Source organism: Suncus etruscus, chromosome 16 (genome assembly GCF_024139225.1).
Source record: "Suncus etruscus isolate mSunEtr1 chromosome 16, mSunEtr1.pri.cur, whole genome shotgun sequence".
NCBI lineage: Eukaryota > Metazoa > Chordata > Mammalia > Eulipotyphla > Soricidae > Suncus > Suncus etruscus.
The window spans coordinates 58146311-58166582 of NC_064863.1; the positions used below are offsets into that span (position 1 = coordinate 58146311).

Below are 20272 nucleotides of genomic sequence, written 5' to 3' on the forward strand. Positions count from 1 at the left end.
AACAAAAAACAAAAATCTAAACAAATTAACGCTTTTGCCAAGAATACACACCCAAACCAGACCTTCATTCAGGTTTGATGGAATAATACACAGGTTCAGAGATAAACAACTACTCAGAAACTTTACAGACTCAAAACTATCCTTAAAGAGTAAATGATGGGTCTAGTTTAAGACAAGGCAGACCCAAAGATCATGTCAATCTCCTACAAAAAGATGGCACTTAATCCCATGACAATCTCCCTCAACATCAGTGGAATAAATACACCAGTTCAGTGACACAGACTGGCAAAATGAATCAAAAAATTAAATTCATCTCTGTCTGGTTTTGGTATCAGGTTGATACTAACATCATAAAAACTATTTGTGAGTGTTTATCTTTCTTCAATTTCCAGAAAGAGTTGAAAAAGATTGGCAGTAGTTCCTCTTGAAAGGTTTCAAAGAACTTGTTAGTGAATCCATTCTGGCCTGAGCTTTTGTTTTTGGGAATACATTTTAATTACCATTTTAATTAAATTGATTTATTAATTAAAGTAATTAATTTAATTACCATTTTAATTTCCTCAATAGTGATGGATCTTTTTAGATGTGCTAGGTCATACTGGTTTAACCTTGGAAGATGACAAGAGTTCAAGAATTTTTTCATTTCTTCTAGGTTATCATGTATTGGGGCATAAAGTTTCTTTTTTTTTTATTTAAACACCTTGATTACATACATGATTGTGTTTGGGTTTCAGTCATAAAAGGAACACCACCCATCACCAGTGCAACATTCCCATCACCCAAGTCCCAAATCTCCCTCCTCCCCACCCAACCCCCGCCTGTACTCTAAACAGGCTCTACATTTCCCTCATACATTCTCAATATTAGGACAGTTCAAAATGTAGTTATTTTTCTAACTAAACTCATCACTCTTTGTGGTGAGCTTCCTGAGGTGAGCTGGAACTTCCAGCTCTTTTCTCTTTTGTGTCTGAAATTTATTATTGCAAGAATGTCTTTCATTTTTCTTAAAACCCATAGATGAGTGAGACCATTCTGCATTTTTCTCTCTCTCTCTGACTTATTTCACTGAGCATAATAGATTCTGTGTACATCCATGTATAGGAAAATTTCATGACTTCATCCCTCCTGACAGCTGCATAATATTCCATTGTGTATATGTACCACAGTTTCTTTAGCCATTCGTCTGTTGAAGGGCATCTTGGTTGTTTCCAGAGTCTTGCTATGGTAAATAGTGCTGCAATGAATATAGGTGTAAGGAAGGGGTTTTTGTATTGTATTTTTGTGTTCTTAGGGTATATTCCTAGGAGTGGTATAGCTGGATCGTATGGGAGCTCGATTTCCAGTTTTTGGAGGAATCTCCATATTGCTTTCCATAAAGGTTGAACTAGACGACATTCCCACCAGCAGTGGATAAGGGTTCCTTTCTCTCCACATCCCCGCCAGCACTGTTTGTTCTCATTCTTTGTGATGTGTGCCATTCTCTGGGGTGTGAGGTGGTATCTCATTGTTGTTTTGATTTGCATCTCCCTGATGATTAGTGATGTGGAGCATTTCTTCATGTGTCTTTTGGCCATTTGTATTTCTTCTTTGTCAAAGTGTCTGTTCATTTCTTCTCCCCATTTTTTGATGGGATTAGATGTTTTTTTTCTTGTAAATTTCTGTCAGTGCCTTGTATATTTTGGAGATTAGCCCCTTGTCTGATGGGTATTGGGTGAATAGATTCTCCCACTCAGTGGGTGGCTTTTGTATCCTGGGCACAATTTCCTTTGAGGTGCAGAAGCTTCTCAACTTAATATATTCCCATCTGTTAATCTCTGTTTTCACTTGCTTGGAGAGTGCAGTTTCTTCCTTGAAGATGCCTGAAGTCTCAATGTCCTGGAGAGTTTTGCCTATGTGTTGTTCTATATATCTTATGGTTTGGGGTCGGATATCGAGGTCTTTAATCCATTTGGATTTTACCTTTGTACATGATGTTAGCTGGGGGTCTAAGTTCAATTTTTTGCAAGTGGCTAGCCAGTTGTGCCAACACCACTTGTTGAAGAGGCTTTCCTTGCTCCATTTAGGATTTTCTGCTCCTTTATCAAAAATTAGGTGATTGTATGTCTGGGGAACATTTTCTGAGTATTCAAGCATATTCCACTGATCTGAGGGTCTGTCCTTATTCCAATACCATGCTGTTTTGATAACTATTGCTTTGTAGTAAAGTTTAAAGTTGGGGAAAGTAATTCCTCCCATATTCTTTTTCCCAATGATTGCTTTAGCTATTCTAGGGTGTTTATTGTTCCAAACAAATTTCAAAAGTGCCTGATCTACCTCTTTGAAGAATGTCATAGGTATCTTTAGAGGGATAGCGTTGAATCTGTATAACGCCTTGGGGAGTATTGCCATTTTGATGATGTTAATTCTGCCAATCCATGAGCAGGGTATGTGTTTCCATTTCCACGTGTCCTCTCTTATTTCTTGGAGCAGAGTTTTATAGTTTTCTTTGTATAGGTCTTTCACATTTTTAGTCAAGTTGATTCCAAGATATTTGAGTTTGTGTGGCACTATTGTGAATGGGGTTGTTTTCTTAATGTCCATTTCTTCCTTATTACTATTGGTGTATAGAAAGGCCATTGAGGGGCCAGGCGGTAGCACTAAAGGTAAGGTGCCTGCCTTGCCTGCGCTAGCCTTGGATGGACCGCGGTTTGATCCCCCGGTGTCACATATGGTCCCCCAAGCCAGGAGCAACTTCTGAGCACATAGCCAGGAGTAACCCCTGAGCGTTACTGGGTGTGGCCCAAAAACCAAAAAAGAAAAAAAAAAAAAAAAGAAAGGCCATTGATTTTTGTGTGTTAATTTTGTAGCCTGCCACCTTGCTATATGAGTCTATTGTTTCTAGAAGCTTTTTGGTAGAGTCTTTAGGGTTTTCTAAGTAGAGCATCATGTCATCTGCAAACAGTGAGAGCTTGACTTCTTCCTTTCCTATCTGGATTCCCTTGATATCTTTTTCTTGCCTAATAGCTATAGCAAGTACTTCCAGTGCTATGTTGAATAGGAGTGGTGAGAGAGGACAGCCTTGTCTTGTGCCAGAATTTAGAGGGAAGGCTTTTAGTTTTTCTCCATTGAGGATAATATTTGTCACTGGCTTGTGGTAGATGGCCTTAACTATATTGAGAAAGGTTCCTTCCATTCCCATCTTGCTGAGAGTTTTGATCAAGAATGGGTGTTGGAACTTGTCAAATGCTTTCTCTGCATCTATTGATATAATCATGTGGTTTTTATTTTTCTTGTTGTTGATGTTGTGTATTATGTTGATAGACTTACGGATGTTAAACCATACTTGCATTCCTGGGATGAAACCTACTTGATCGTAGTGGATGATCTTCTTAATGAGGTATTGAATCTTATTTGCCAGGATTTTGTTGAGGATCTTTGCATCTGCATTCATCAGCGATATTGGTCTGTAATTTTCTTTTTTCGTAGCATCTCTGTCTGGTTTAGGTATCAAGGTGATGTTGGCTTCATAAAAGCTATTTGGGAGTGTTTCCACTTGTTCAATTTCATGAAAGAGTCTTGCCGGGATTGGTAGTAGTTCCTCTTGGAAAGTTTGATAGAATTTATTAGTGAATCCATCTGGGCCTGGGCATTTGTTTTTGGGCAGATTTTGATTACCATTTTTATTTCATCAATGGTGATGGGGGTGTTTAGATATGCTACATCCTCTTCTTTCAACCTTGGAAGATTATAAGAGTCCAAGAATTTATCCATTTCTTCCAGGTTCTCATTTTTAGTGGCATAGAGTTTTTCAAAGTAGTTTCAGATTACCCTTTGAATATCTGTCATATCAGTAGTGATCTCTCCTTTTTATTCCTAATATGAGTTATCAAGTTTCTCTCTCTCTCTTTCTTTGTTAGGTTTGCCAGTGGTCTATCAATCTTGTTTATTTTTTCGAAGAACCAACTTCTGCTTTCGTTGATCTTTCGGATTGTTTTTTGGGTTTCCACTTCGTTGATTTCTGCTCTCAGCTTTGTTATTTCCTTCTGTCTTCCTATTTTTGGGTCCTTTTGTTGAGTACTTTCTAGTTCTATTAGCTGTGTCATTAAGCTACTCAGGTAAGCTCCTTCTTCCTTCCTGATGTGTGCTTGCAAAGCTATAAATTTTCCTCTCAGTACTGCTTTTGCTGTGTCCCATAAGTTCTGATAGTTTGTGTGTTTATTGTCATTTGTTTCCAGGAACCTTTTGATTTCCTTCTTGATTTCATCTCGGACCCACTGGTTATTGAGTATGAGGCTGTTTAACTTCCAGGTGTTAAAGTTTTTCTTCTGAGTCCCTTTGGAATTCACATATAATTTCAGAGCCTTGTGGTCAGCGAAGGTAGTCTGCAAAATTTCTATCCTCTTGATATTATGGAGGTATGTTTTATGTGCCAGCATGTAGTCTATCCTGGAGAATGTCCCATGTACATTGGAGAAGAATGTGTATCCAGGTTTCTGGGGATGGAGTGTCCTATATATATCCACTAGGCCTCTTTCTTCCATTTCTCTCCTCAGGTCTAGTATATTCTTGTTGGGTTTCAGTCTGGTTGACCTATCCAGTGTTGTCAAAGCAGTGTTGAGGTCCCCCACAATTATTGTGTTGTTATTGATATTGTTTTTCAGATTTGTCAACAGTTGTTTTAAATATTTTGCTGGCCCCTCATTTGGTGCATATATGTTTAGGAGAGTGATTTCTTCCTGCTCTACATACCCCTTGATTAATATAAAATGTCCATCTTTGTCCCTTAAAACCTTCCTGAGTATAAAGTTTGCATTATCTGATATTAGTATTGCCACTCCAGCTTTTTTCTGGGTGTTGTTTGCTTGGATAACTTTTCTCCAGCCTTTTATTTTGAGTCTATGTTTGTTCTGACTATTCAGGTGCATTTCTTGTAGGCAGCAGTAGGTTGGATTGAGTTTTTTGATCCATTTAGCCACTCTGTGTCTCTTAACTGGTGCATTTAGTCCATTGACGTTGAGAGAAAGATTTGTCCTGGGATTTAATGCCATCTTTATATCGAAATTTGGTGTGACTTTTGGTCAGTCTTTTCTTAGATTAGGTCTTTCAGTTTTTCTCTTAAGACTGGTTTTGAGTCTGTAAAGTTTCTGAGCTGTTTTTTGTCTGTGAAACCATGTATTCTTCCGTCAAACTGGAAAGTGAGTTTTGCTGGGTACAGTATTCTAGGTGAAGCATTCATTTCATTCAGTCTTGTCACAATATCCCACCACTGCTTTCTGGCATTTAGTGTTTCTGGTGACAGGTCTGCTGTAAATCTCAAGGATGCTTGCTTGAATGTAATTTCCCCTTTTGATCTTCCTGTTTTCAGAATTCTGTCTCTATCTGTGGGATTTGTCATTGTGACTAGGATGTGTCTTGGGGTGGTTTTTCTTGGGTCTCTTTTGGTTGGTACTCTTTGAGCATGCAGGATTTGATCACATATATTCTTTAGCTCTGGGAGTTTTTCTTTAATGATGTTCTTGACCGTTGATTCTTCCTGGAAATTTTCTTCCTGGGTCTCTGGGACTCCAATGATTCTTAAGTTGTTTCTGTTGATCTTATCATAGACCTCTATTTTCATCTGTTCCCATTCTTTTACTAATTTTTCCATTGTCTATTCATTTGTTTTAAGTTTTTTTTCCAATCTCTCCTGTTGTATGGAATTGTTATGTATCTCATCTTCCACAGCACCAAGTCTATTCTCAGCTTCTGATACCCTGTCCCAGAGCTTATCCATTTTGTCATTCACTTCGTTTACTGATTTTTTCAGGCCTGTTAGTTGACATGTTATTTCAGTTTGGAGTTTTGTGATTTCTGTCTTCATATTTTCTTGATTCTTATTAGTGTTCTGTTCTATTCTATTCATGGTTTCTTTGAGTTCTTTGAGTATATTCCATATTGCTACTCTAAAGTCCTTATCTGAGAGATTGATTAGTTGGTTGGTCGTTAACTGGTCATCAGAATTGTCATCTTCATTCTCTATGTCTGATGCTGGCCTGCGTTGTTTCCCCATTGTCACACTTGTATTGTGGGTTTTTCTACGTGTTGTGGTGGTATTCATTGGTTATATGATGCAGGCAACACACTTCTCTGTCTCCGCCCTTTCTGGATGGGCCGACTTGCCTCCTAGGTAGGGGAGTCCTCCGTGGATGAAGCCTCACACAGGATCAAATCTTAGACCCAAGCACGCAGCAGAGAAGACAGTCTGGAGAGAAATTCTTGCTTCTGTGATCCAGCACAGTTCTTAGTGTGGTTTTTTTCTTCTTGTGATGGTGTTCTTTTTTCAGAAAGAGTGCACGGCTGCGTGGCGAAGTGGAGCTAAGTGCCTTCTGGAGCCTCTTTTCAGCCCACTCTCAGGAGGTTCACGCAACAGGATAGCAGAGAGACACACATAGGCAGTACTCACAGTTTTTCACAGTCGGGCCCCACTGGTCAGGCGTACTTTTCACTCGCTCGTTGGGCAGCTTCAGAATGCTGTATTTTTGGGGTTCACTTCCCAGGACTCTGTGGAGAGTCACTGGCTCACTGGGTAGCTTCCGAATGTAGTTTCTTTGGGGTTCACTTCCCAGGGCTCTGAGGAGAGCTTCCAGAGTTCAGGAAAGACAGAGAAGGGTAGGACAGGGCTCCCTTCGGTGCTCAGTTTCCTCAGAAGAAGCACAGCCGGGTGGAGACTCTGCAGGTAGAGCAGTCAGCACTCTGCCTGGAAACCCCCACATCCAGCCATTTCTTACTCACTCCCCGGCTCGCTGGGCAGCTCCCAAATGTAGTTTCCTTGGGGTTCACTTCCCAGGGCTCTGAGGAGAGCTTCCAGAGTTCAGGAAAGACAGAGAAGAGTAGGACAGGTCTCCCTTCCGGTGCTCAGTTTCCTCAGAAGAAGCACAGCCGGGTGGAGACTCTGCAGGTAGAGCAGTCAGCACTCTGCCTGGAAACCCCCACATCCAGCCATTTCTTCGGCATAAAGTTTCTTAAAGTGTTCTCTGATTACCCTTTAAATCTCTATATTATCTGTAGTGATCTTTTTGTTTCTAATCTGGTTGGAGATAGGGCATTTGACTTGCATCCAGCATCCCATATGGTCTCCCGAGTCTGCCAAGAGCAATTTCTGAGTGTAGAGCCAGTAGTAACCCCTGAGCACTGCTGAGTGTGACCCAAAAACCAAAAAAAGAAAGAAAGAAAAAGATACATCCTCGAAGAAGAAATAAAAATGGCCAAAAGATACATAAAAATTTTCCACATCACTTATCATCAGGGAGATGTAAATCAAAACAACAATAAGGTACCATCTCACACCACAGAGACAGGCACATATCACATAAAACAAGATAAATAAGAGCTGGTGAGGTTATGGAGAGAAAGGAAATCTCATTCACTGCTGGTGGGAATGTCTTCTAGTCCAGCCTTTATGGAAAACAATAGGAGGTTTCTAAGAAAAATTGGAAATTGAGCTCTCATATGATCCAGCTGTACCACTCCTAGGTATATGTCCTAGGAACACAATAAAACAATAAAAAATGCTTTCTGCACACCTATAACCATTGCAGAACTATTTGCAATAGCCCTGTCTTGTACCAGAATTTAGAGAAAAGGCTTTTAGATTTTCTCCATTGAGAATATTGACCACTGACTAGTGGTAGTTGACCTTAAATATATTGAGAAAGGTTCCTTTCATTCTCATCTTGCTGAGAGTTTTTATTAAGAATGGTTGTTGGACATTATCAAATGCTTTCTCTGTGTCTATTGATATGATATTATAATTACAGCATATCTCTTCTCACTACTTTCTTTTTTTTATTTTTCTCTTTTCTATTCTTCTCTTTACTTTTTTCCCTTTCTCTTCTCCCTTTTTTTCTAAGGTATTTTCTCTTTTCTCTCCCTTCATACCCCTCCCATATACCTTCCCCTTTCTCCCCTCCGGAAATCCAACTATCCCTTCACCCCTCAATCCCATCCAGATCTCCCACCATATTAAAATTTTTAATTAAAAAAATAAAAAATATAAAAAAAAGAATATATACTCAAGCCAAATTTTATACAAAGAATACCATAGATCACTTTCTAAAACACCCTGATATTCCAGCAATTCACACCACTAAATGCAAAGATCAATGGGGAATCTAAGGAAGACATCTATTATGGAGTTATGGAGAGAAATTCAGGCAAATCTACAAATTTACCAAAATGCTGGAACCTTGTAGATGATGACCTAGAATCAACACTAATGTTTAGTGATAGAAATCAAAGAGTCACTTGCAAAATAAAAATTAGAAAAACTATAGGGAGACAATTTAATCAACTGAAAGATTAGCTCTTCTAAAATATGAGCGAATCCATCCAAAAGAAATTGAAGGGATTAAAACATAGTGAAATTACACAGGTAGAGAACTGTATAGATGAACTTGAAGACAAATTACAAGCCTGCAGTGACAAAGAAGCAGAAAATAAGTGAGACAAAGCCCTGAAAGTATATACAATACACTAAATAAAAAAAAAGACAAGAGAAATGATCTCCGAATTTTAGGAATTCCAGAAGGCAAAGAGAACAGGAAAGTGGGCCTGAGAAATAGCATGGAGGTAAGGCATTTGCCTTGCATGTAAAACTTCGGTGGTTCATATCCCGGCCTTCCATATAGACCCCCGAGCCTACCAGGTGTGACCCCTGAGTGCTTCCAGGTATGACAAAAAAAAAAATAAACAGGAAAGGAAAACAATTAGTGAGGTAGATAATAAAAGAGAAATTCCCTATACTTGGGACAGATGTTTCCTTATAATTCCAAGAGTCAAAAAGCATACCAAACAAAATAGTCCCTAACAGTGAACACCAAGGTATTCAGTAATTAAAATGTCAAACAACAAAAATATACTCTTTAAAGCAGAAATGGAGAATGTCACCTCAAGTAGAAAGGAAAACACATAAAAATCAAGCCAGAACTATCATTTGACAGTATGGAAGCAAGAAAAGAGTGGAATGATATATTCACACTACTGAATAAAAGAAAATTTCAAATTAGAGTTCACCACCCAGCTACACTCTCATTTAAATAGGAAGGAAGGATAAAAACATTTTCAGATAAAAATGAACTCCAATCCGTATGAAAATTCGTAAGAAGGATTTTCAGTAAACTCAATTTTGAGCTAACATATGTCTCAACAATCCCTCAATTGTGTATCTATACCCATCATCCAAAAGAAATTATGCACACTGTTATTCATTGCAGCACTCATAATTATAGCTAAAAATCCGCAAAGATGTCCAAGAACAGAAAAGTGGATCATGAAGTTTTCACACATTTAAATAATAGAATGCTACAGAGCAGTAAGAAATGATTCAAAAGAAGAAACTATACATTAATGCAATTTACAGCAATATGGTTGGAACTAGAAGATATTATATTAAATAAATAAATCAGAAATAGAAGTATAAATACAAAATGATATCACTTACATTTATATTAGAATAAATCCACAATAACACACATATGGTAGATAACTTGAAAACTATAGTTGTGTGGGCATAGCTAGAAGGAAGCAAATTGAGTGGAAGAAAAGAACTAAATAAAGCCTTTATATACTTTTTATATATATTTATAAATTATATATATATTTATATTCTTTTATACTTCAAAGAAGCATGTCACAAACATAAAGTTGTTTAGCTCAGACAGGCTTTCAAGCACCTGCTCATTATAGATATTAGAATAATGTCCTAATGCTTTTAATCACAGAAACAGGCGCAGAATGCATTTGAAATCCAGGGATTCGTGCTAAGGTGCTCACTAGAAGAATGATATGGGATCTTAATTTTATTATGTCTATAATAACTCTCTAACTTCTTTGTTCACCCATGTTTTGCATCTCAGTGTTTTATCAAATTACACTCCAAATACAGTGCTCAATATGCTAAAAACATAAGAAAATACTCTAATTTATTTATTTTCCATTTCATTACATCTGCTATTATGATCTAATATTTATGGCCACAGATACTATTGAAATATAAAAATACAAACAATAAACTTTTGTTATAGGCTTCATTCACTGAGTACGTTTTTGCTATTTACAGTTTTCAGTGAAAGCTAATTTCGTATTATACCATAATGGCCACATTTTTATTTTGCTTTCAGGAAAGGAACCTGGATTTTCAGACATGGTTGACTATATTCTATGTAGTAGACTCCACTGACAGTACATTCAGACATATTGCTTAGTACTTTAGACATAAACATTACTAGTAGAAGCTTTTACTCTTTTTTAGCAATGTTTACCCTCACCATTGGTTTATTGTCTAGAAACTGGAAAATCTTTCTACCTGATGTGCTTTCCTCACATTTTTTAAAACATTCTGACCCATTGTCTTTTTTTTCTTCGAAATAAAAATATGGAACGCTTCACGAATTTGCGTGTCATCCTTGCGCAGGGGCCATGCTAATCTTCTCTGTATCGTTCCAATTTTAGTATATGTGTTGCCTAAGTGAGCACACATTCTGACCCATTTTCTAACAGTCAGTTCTTCAACTGCAAACTACAAATAGATCTCTCATGTCTATGTAGGGGGATGTGTTTATGTGATGACACATCTATATCTGTCTAACCAAATTGTACATCATGCCTGCCTAGTTGTATATAGTCCATGTATATATAACACCCCCCCCAGCTTCTCCTACTGCCTTACAAATTTTCTATTCTCTCACCCTCTCACCACTGATCTGTTATCTTAGCCTAATTATCTTTCTTTCATTTCAGTTCTAAATTCTTCAAGATCCGAAAACTTCGCCTGCCCCAGCAAGCTGGTAGCCAAATGGAAGGACACCCTCCAGACCCCCTTGCATTGGCCCCGGAAGAAGCTGTAGCCACTGCTCCTTCTGACTTTTCCTCTGCAGCCCATTTTCTCATATCTCCCCTCATGGTGGACTGTTGTTTACTACAGGATCTGTTTCCCGAGATATCTTCAGCTCGAGTACACTACCTGATCCCCGATTTCTGTGAACCATTCCTAAGACTCCAGAAGACGATTTCTTAAGATGAAATTGTGCCCTGGATTTTATCTATCTATCCAGACTAGGGAATACCTATATTTTCATTGTATATTTCTGTAAACAAATTCCTTAATAGTTATAATTCTTAGTGTGTATTGCAAAAGTAGAGGTTGCATCCCATCCCTTTATTGATTCTCCTTTGTTGGAAATTCTAGTAGATAACTCTCACTTGGGATCTGATTTCAGGTTGAACCACATTATAACAATTTTTCAGCTTGTTATTTTTACTTTATATGCACCATGTACATACATACATATGCATATGTATCATGTGGCCCACTGCCTTTTTGCAGGCATACTAAATTTGGAAAATATGACTTACAGAAAAAGTTTATAACTAATATGGATAGGAAATCATAAATTCATAGTGCAGGGGTGCCTTTTCACCCGGAATATTTGTCATGGGAACTTGACTTAGGCCTCAGTTTATCAGACATCAATAGTTCCACCCCGAAGCTGGGATCCCTTCCTCAGAACTGGCACACTTTTCTGCACTAGCACCAGGTATCACACTCCCTCCATAAAGGCTCTATTGCCACCCTGGTTCCAACTTGTTCTAGGCGAGAATTCCTCCCTGAGGACCAAGAAACAGCAACAACATGCTTGAAGGGCAGGTATTCCTTGACTTTCCACCTTAAAGATGAGATGAAAACAGCAGATGTTCCATATCACCCGGACTTCAAAATAGGTTCTGTACAAAAAACAAGATCTCTAATTACAGAAGCCTGACATGGAAAACCATGCTTGGCACAACACTTCTTGGGACCATAAAGAAAGATCTTGGAGGTTGGATAATTAGTATGCTGGAGCCTGTAGTCAGTCTTTTGACAGTATGCTTTATGGGGAAATAGAACCTTTTTTTAAGCCAAGGATATTTTCTTTCTAATTTCCTCAATGTTTGCTGTGCCTATGCCAAACAAACAAGAAACAAACCTTCCATGCATACAACATTTTTATTGTATTTTATTTTTGATTTTTTTATATCTTCTAGATAGGGGTTTGTGCCTTTTCCATTGAGCCTTATTAGGCCATGAAATAGTTTGTTTTAACTCATATTTCTATGTTTTCTACAAATTAAGAAAAGAAAAAAATAGTAGATGTTCCAGAAGCCAAGTAGTATCAGGTAGAGTAGGTAAAAATGTCAAAACTATACACCAAAGTCAAATTTAATGACAATAATAACAAGAGACCTAAACTGTATCAATCAAGATATAAAATGGATCAGATTTCAAATTAATTTATAAATCTATCTGTGATACAGGAGTCTTTCCCAGGAAACATCATCAATTTGTTAAGACATTACGAATTAAAATGTGATTTCTGAGCTACAGGTTCACTTAATATTATCATTACAATTATTATTATTAATAATCATTTCCATTGGTGACTGGAATAAGGATTTGCTTCCAAGTTGTACTGAGGCTATCTGTAAAATCAAAGGTCTGAGGTTCTGTTGTTACTCAGATCTTACAAAGCTGGAGACACTGGGGTTACCAATCTTGTACTGAGGGCTTCCAGTATTAAATCAGCCAGTGCTTGGGAGACTACAGGGTTGCATCTATTGCTGCTCTTTGAACATTGCTCATGGCAAAAAACAAACACAGAGACATTCTAGGAATGATTTTAATAGTTGTTCCATCAGCATGCACTTATTTTGTCTTTTGTGAACGTATCTCATAGATAGCTTTGAAATCTGGGAATAATAAGAATTGGATCCCAAATATGCATCTTTGAATAAGAAAGTTTATGCTTCTTATAAGAGTATTTTGCAATAAATATTTTATGTATGATGCTTAAGAATCTTCACTCACAGAACATGATGTCTAAAAGCCCTAAATCCTATTATGTTTGATGATAGTTTTTTATTTGATTTGGTGTTATGTTTTATCCATTTGTTAATATAACTAAATCTTAAAATGATTTATAGACATGATTACCAAAAGTAAAAAAGTGTTTGTTTGTATAAACTTTCTTTTTTAATTTCTATACATTGCTTATTGATGGGTGTGTTAGAGGACCTTAGTATCAGTATGAGCAATTGAAAGGCAAAGAGAAAAGAGACCAGAGAAACCTCCTCTTAAAAAGTTTGAATAGGAAATGGAGAAATATAAACTCCATTTTGTAAATACTTTTTTAACTTACATACTATATAACTAATTTAAAAACTCTACACACTAAAGAAAAAGCTCATGAAACGAAGATAGTTCAGTTTGTAAAACACTTGCACTGTTCATTGCTCTGTAGGTTGTATCTTGGGCACCACATATTGTCCTGTGAACTCCATGAGGAGTAATACTAAAAACAATCTGTCCAAAAACAAAATAAAACTAAAAATTCAAAGATAATTGATAAAATAATATAAAATCCCATGTTTTCTAAGCAATTTTTTCTTTTATTTCCTGAAGTAATGGAATATAAAGAATGGAATATAAAATGTATAAATATTAACATATACTTTATATGTGAAGTGAGAACTAGATACATACTGCCATACTTCACAATACATTTAATTATCACATTTAAAACATATTTTTTGGGGTCATCAAGATAGTACAATTTGTAAGGCACTTCTTTTACATCAGGCTGATCTGGGTCCTCTCCCTGGGCTCCTGCACAAAGGCCTAAGCACCAGAGAATAAAGCCCTAAGCATCATAGGGTTTGGACTCAAAACTAACACAAAGATAAACACAAACATTGCTTATTATTGATTTCTTTTATCTTTATGGAGTATTCCATTTATAAGATAAAACAATATTACCCAAATCTCTGAAAATCTAAAATCACAGGTATTTATTATAAACATTTTTAAAATTCATATGTATGTGTGTTTATGGCAAAGATAAATTCTGACTCAGTGAACTAATTCTAAAATCAGTATAACAATTAAACAACATTGAGAATGTTTTTTCACACACCCATATATACACACACTTTTGTTGGAGGATGGTGTATATGGACATGCACAGAAGCAACATGTTTGGTTTGTTAAAAATACAACATTTTTTATGAAAAGTTAACACAAGAGCAGCATGGATCCAAAGCAATGGTACAGCAGGCTGAGCATTGCCTTGTATGCCTCAGAGAGGAATTGGATCCTTGGTACTCTGAGCACAGCCAAGAGTGATTCTTGTGTACAGAACCAGGAATACAACCTGAGCACCCATGATTATGGCACCAAAAACAAAAGAAAAGAAAAAACAAACTACCACCACAACAGCAAAACAACAACAATAAAAAGAGCAGTAAATGGAAAGTTCCAATAATCAGAAATCTCAGATCACATAAAACATACAATGATAAACAAATGATGGGGATCTCATGTTCACCCTCACAATCCTTCTGCCTTGCTAAAGAAATGATCTTTGTTTCCTGTACTTTGACTTTAAAATGAACACAGAGCTTGTTGATGTGGTAGTCTTTGAAAATTCTGTCATGGAATGCACAACTCTCAGCTCTAAAACTACCAATGAGAGCATCTAATGATTATTTAAGTATGAATATAATAATTATTTGAATATCTTTGTTTTGAATAATAGTCAGAATGAATACTGTTCCTTTCCCAAAATTATATATATTCACTTCTATAATATTTATATTACAGTCAAATAGAATGACTGAAACCCAACTACAAATATGTTTGAATCGTGGTGCTTAAATAAAGATATTATGTTTAAAAAGAATGATCTATCTCTCTATAAGCATCTATCTAAATATATATTCTCTCTATCTCTATATATCTTCAATCTAGCTATCTAGCTATCATCTATGTATCTCTCTCTGTATCTATGTAAGTGCTTTATTTAAGCACCATGACTGCAGAATTGTGTTTAGTTGGGATTTAGTCATAAATGTACACCAACCTTCCATAGTGCAAAGTTCAAGCCACCATTATCCCCAGTTTCCCTTTCACCTCCCAATACCTGTACATCTCTGGGAGAGTTATTTGATGTTTGCTCTTTCTTTTCCCCTTCTATTTTGACACTGCTATTTAAACTATTGATAATGAAGGGGTGCTGTGCAGGTCATTTTATACCCTTTCAACACTCAGTCCTTCTCTAGAGTAATAAGTTCAAGCCATTGTTGTCATAGAAGACCCTTCTCTTCTTTAAACTTCACTCACCACTCCATTTGGCTAGCATCCTACCATGGACTGGTCTTCATGGTTATCGTGATTGCCTATGGATGTCACTACCATATTATATTATTTTTTATATCCACTCTGCCTCATTTCTTTCAGCATAATATCCATGTCGATCCATGATAAATTTGTTTCATGACTTCATTTAGCCTATTAGCAAATAGTATTCCATTGTGTAAATATACCACAGATTCTTTAGACACTCATGTAGTGTCAGACATCTGAGTTGATTTCAGATTCTGACTAATATAAATAATGCTGCAGTGAACATAGGAGTGCTAGGGTTATTTTTTATTTTTTTAATGATTTTTGGTTTTTGTCAAGTATATTCCTAGGTGTGAATCATATGGGAGTTCACTTTCTATTCTTATGAGGAATATGAATATTGTTTTCTAGAAAGGCTGGACTAGTCAGAATTCCAACCCACAGTGACTGAGAGCCAGCCCCTTTCTTCCCAGATCCATGCCAGGCAGCAATGGTTTTACTTTTATTGTTTGCTGAGGGTACCAGTATCTGTGTTATGAGAATATAACTCATTGTTTTGATTTGCATCTCCCTGAAGATTAGTGATGTAAAACATTTTTCATGTGACTTTTGTCATCTATATTTCTTTTTTGAGAAAATGACTGTCCATTTTTTCCTACCTAGTTTTTGGATAGGGTTATATTTGTGTGTGTGTGTGTGTGTGTGTGTGTGTTTGTGTGTGCGCGCGCGCGTATGATTGTTATTTTCTGTAAGTAGTAACTTTTTTGTCCTAGATATTAACCCTTTAACAGATATGTATTGGGTGAACATTTTTTCCCATTCCATGGTAGTCTTTGTAACCTAGTCACTGTTTTCTTTGAAGGGCAGAAGTTACTAAATTTAATATAGTACCATATGTTTACTTTTGCTTCCTCATACTTAGACAGTGGCATTTCACTTTGAAAATGCTTTTAGTCTGATGTCATTAAATTTATTGTCTACATTTTCTTCTGTGTATTCTATGCTTTCAGGTCTAATATTAAGATCTTTAATTCATTTTAATTTCAGCTTTGTGCATGATATTAAAGAGATGTCTGAGTTCACTCATCTATAAGTAGTTGACCTTTATCACTGATAAAAAATAACATATTTTTAAATATTAGAAGTATAATCAGATCCAAGTCCATTTATTGATATTAAGTAAGTTTAGTAACAGAGAAAATAATATTTAAAGGGATACCAAATATCTCTTATAAAGGAATAATATAATCATATTATCATAATTTATATTATATGATTTTATGTTAATTATAACACAATATTATATGATATATGATCATATATTATATCATATAAAATGATATATTAATTATAATGTAATTATATTAATATAATTATAAAGGGATAATAAAATATAATAAAGGGATCATTTAATTATAACAATTATTAAATATATATTTCAATAATATATACATATTAAACTAAAATAAAATACAGTAAGAATATTTGGGGCGAATCAAACTTTATGTTTACTAATAATGTGAAAAATACCATTTTTAATTAGTAAAGTGTAGTTGCATATATATACATTATTCTCTTGATAAATCTACAACAAGATGTGAACTATTTATAGGTGCTATAGCTTGAACAAAATTTCTAACTTAATGGTGAGCAAAACGTATTTGTATGTTTTAGTATTAGATATAAAATTTTGTAACTATGATATGATTTAAAATTTACAAAGAACCAAACAATTAAAGATATCAATCTCCTTAACATCACTTGGTCTTATAAAGCAACTATAAAATTGGGACATTTGCTTTTTCTTCTCTTACTGTCTAGAAATTACTTTCCCAGATAGCTACATTATTCATTTATTCTCACCTTTCTTTCAGGAAGTCTCTTGTTGAATGCTACACATAACATAGTGAAAGTGTTTTGTATATAGTATTTCTATAAATTAGTGAATTATTGTACATTCCTGATGACTGTTCATATTAGCTTGTGTATTCTTTAACCTAACTATTATTACTCAAAATGATTAATTTGGTTTCTACTAGTATATTAAATTGACCTTTTAAAGTAAGGAACAATTTTACCTTCATGTTCAGTTTTTATTGCTATATGTTTTCTATGTTTTATTCTATTTTTTCATGACCATCTAACAATTTTTGAAACTTTTAAACTTTTTAAAATAATAAATTATGTTGATTTTTATTGGAAAATAGGTTTTCATACAAAAATAAAAAAAATAAAGCTCTGTCAAAAACAACTGACATTTACCTTTTTCGTTGTATTTTGTTTTCTGGGGTCCACACCCAGAAGTGCTCAGAGCATACATTTGGCCTTCTTACACTCATAGATCACTCACGGTGGGATTAGGGGCACTCTATGGAGTATTTACTATTGAACGTAGGTGCATAGCAAACATTTTGGCCACTGTATATCACTCTGATATTTATATTTTTACATTTTGGGGGAGGCCACACCTGGTGATACTCAGGGGTTCCTCCTAGCTATGCGCTCAGAAATCTCTCCTGACTTGGGCGACCATATAGGATACTAGGAATTGAGCACAAGTCCATCCCGTGTCAGTCCGTGTCAGTCCCTTACAAGGCACGCGCTATCGTTCTGGTCCCTCTGATATTTATTTTTTAAATTGATATGATTTAGACTAGAGGATATGGTTTAATTGTGTTCGAAAATATGTGTAGGTCTATTTTGGTAATATGAGTATTATCTGTTGTAGCACTATTGGGCCTGAGCATCACAAAACCCAGAGTACAACTGGGAGTTGCCACCATGCATCAAAAACCCACCCAAATGTAGCTCCTTAAAACAATAACAAAAAAAATTGTAATATGAATGAGGTAAAACTTCTAACAAAAATAATAAAAACAAATATATAGTTTCAAGGAAAGTGTTACAATGCTATGTAAGCAAAAATAAATTTTAAATAATAACTGAATGAAAATGAAATTTGAAGTTATTTTTTAATGTCTTGTATTTACTAGAAGACAAATGACAATAAAAATGTATTATTGGACAAAGAGATGATACAAGTCTTAGGTCCTAGTCTTACAAAAGTTAGAACCTAATTAGATACTGTTTTATGGTAAATGGTTCCCAAGCACTGAAGATTTATTTAAGATGCACATAAAACCAGGAGTAACTTCTCAGTATATAAATCTAGATATGTTCCCCAAGCCAAACAAACAAACAAACAAACAAACAAAAACAAATCAAATAACAAATTTAGATCTCACTATAATAAAACAAACATTTCAAAGTAGTTACAGAATTTTTTAAATCTTGCAAATTGCTTTAAATTAATATATCTTATCATTAACACGGGATGCAAATTATATTTATTCATATTTCTTGCTCAGGTGCAATTTTCTAATGCCATTCTTTACATTGGCATTAGATAATATTTATAATACTATCAACATAAATATATGATCTATTGGAACCTATTTATTAACACATAAAATTTTGTAAATAAAAATATGAAAATATGTGTATTTTTATTAACAGAAATAGATCTTTGAAATAGAACATTAAAATGAAATATTTTAGTAACTAAGTGTACATGAAGAATGAAGATTGTTTTCATTTTATTCTATTTTATTTTATTGATTTTTAGTTTTTGGACCACACCCAGAATTCTCAAACTTACTCCTGGCTCTGTGCTCAAAAATTGTTCCTGGCATGCTATGGGGCACATATGGGATGCTGGGAATGGAGTCCAGGTCTGTTCCTCCCTGGTCAGCAGCTTGCAAAGCAAATGCCCTATCGCTATGCCTATCACTCCAGCTTTAGAATACAGGTTTTTAGAAAAGAATTTAAAGGAGTTAATGTATTCACATTAATATTTTTGTAGCTTTGTCTACTTTGTTCATTTAATACACAATATTCAGTATATTTTGGATATTTACTTGCTCTCAAAATTTCTAGAGGATGGATACACCTTTGAATCTTTTGATAGGTATAGTTAATAAGTTAGGTATTATAACTTTATTAAGAATTACGAATTGGATCACATATAAAATAGTTTAGTAATTTATTTCTCTTTAATCCTAAATTTTTAGTTCAAATGTAACCGAGTACTTTAAAATAGATTAAATATTCTGTTCCTAAAATGATATTTACTGGGTGAACTCTTTCATAAACTAAGATTTTTACTTTAAAATTGCAATAATTTTTTGCTAAAATCCACATTTTGCTCATTTGACTTATTTTTGGAAATACTTATCTGTAACTTCACATTATTTAAATGCCAATAAAAAGGATAAATATCACATATAAATAAGACTATTAATATACATTTGTGATTGCATGATAACAAATAGCCATAATTATCTATTTTAAGTGCATTTATTTTTCTAAAAAGTGGTGAATGTGAAGTTTTCTTCATTTCACACAAAATCATTCTGTATTTCAGATATTTTTTAAAATAGTATGGTATGTTCACTGCATTTATTTTAACATCATTGTATCCTTGTTGTATACAAACTATTTATTCTGGGGCCAGAGAGGTGGTGCTAGAGGTAAGGTGTCTGCCTTGCAAGCGCTAGCATAGGACGGACCCCGGTGTCCCACATGGTCTCCCCAAGCGAGGAGCAATTTCTGAGCACATAGCTGGGAATAACCCCTGAGCGTCTAACAGGTGTGGCCCAAAAATAAAAAAAACAACAAACAAAAAACTATTTATTCTATAAGGACTCTAGAGACCATGTATTGACAGTTTGATGTTTTAAACATTAGATAATTTTAAACATAATAATTAGATAATTAGAAAACAAAATCCTGGTAAGCTGTGAGCTAAATTAATAAGTGTTTATTGGCAAATGGGATCAGAGAGATAAAATGCAGGGGCCAGAGTGATAGCATTGAGATAAGGCATTTGCTTGCATGCAGAAGTACAGTAGTTCGAATTCTGGCATCCCATACGGTCCCCCGAACCTGTCAGGAGTGATTTCTGAGGGTAGAGACAGGAGTAACTACTGAGTGTTGCTAGGTGTGAACAAAGAACAAAGAAATAATAAAATAAAATAAAATAAAATAAAATAAGGTATTTATAAAGGAGGTGGTATGAGCAAAAGGAGGTGGTATGAAATT

At 35.1% G+C, this 20272-nt stretch overlaps 1 non-coding gene across 1 annotated transcript; it reads right to left on the minus strand.

Annotated features, from left to right (window-relative positions):
* Positions 1 to 10384: 10384 nt before the first annotated feature.
* Positions 10385 to 10491, minus strand: LOC126032926 (U6 spliceosomal RNA). Its single transcript, XR_007504085.1, has one exon. It is a non-coding gene; the product is annotated as a U6 spliceosomal RNA (small nuclear RNA).
* Positions 10492 to 20272: the final 9781 nt, after the last annotated feature.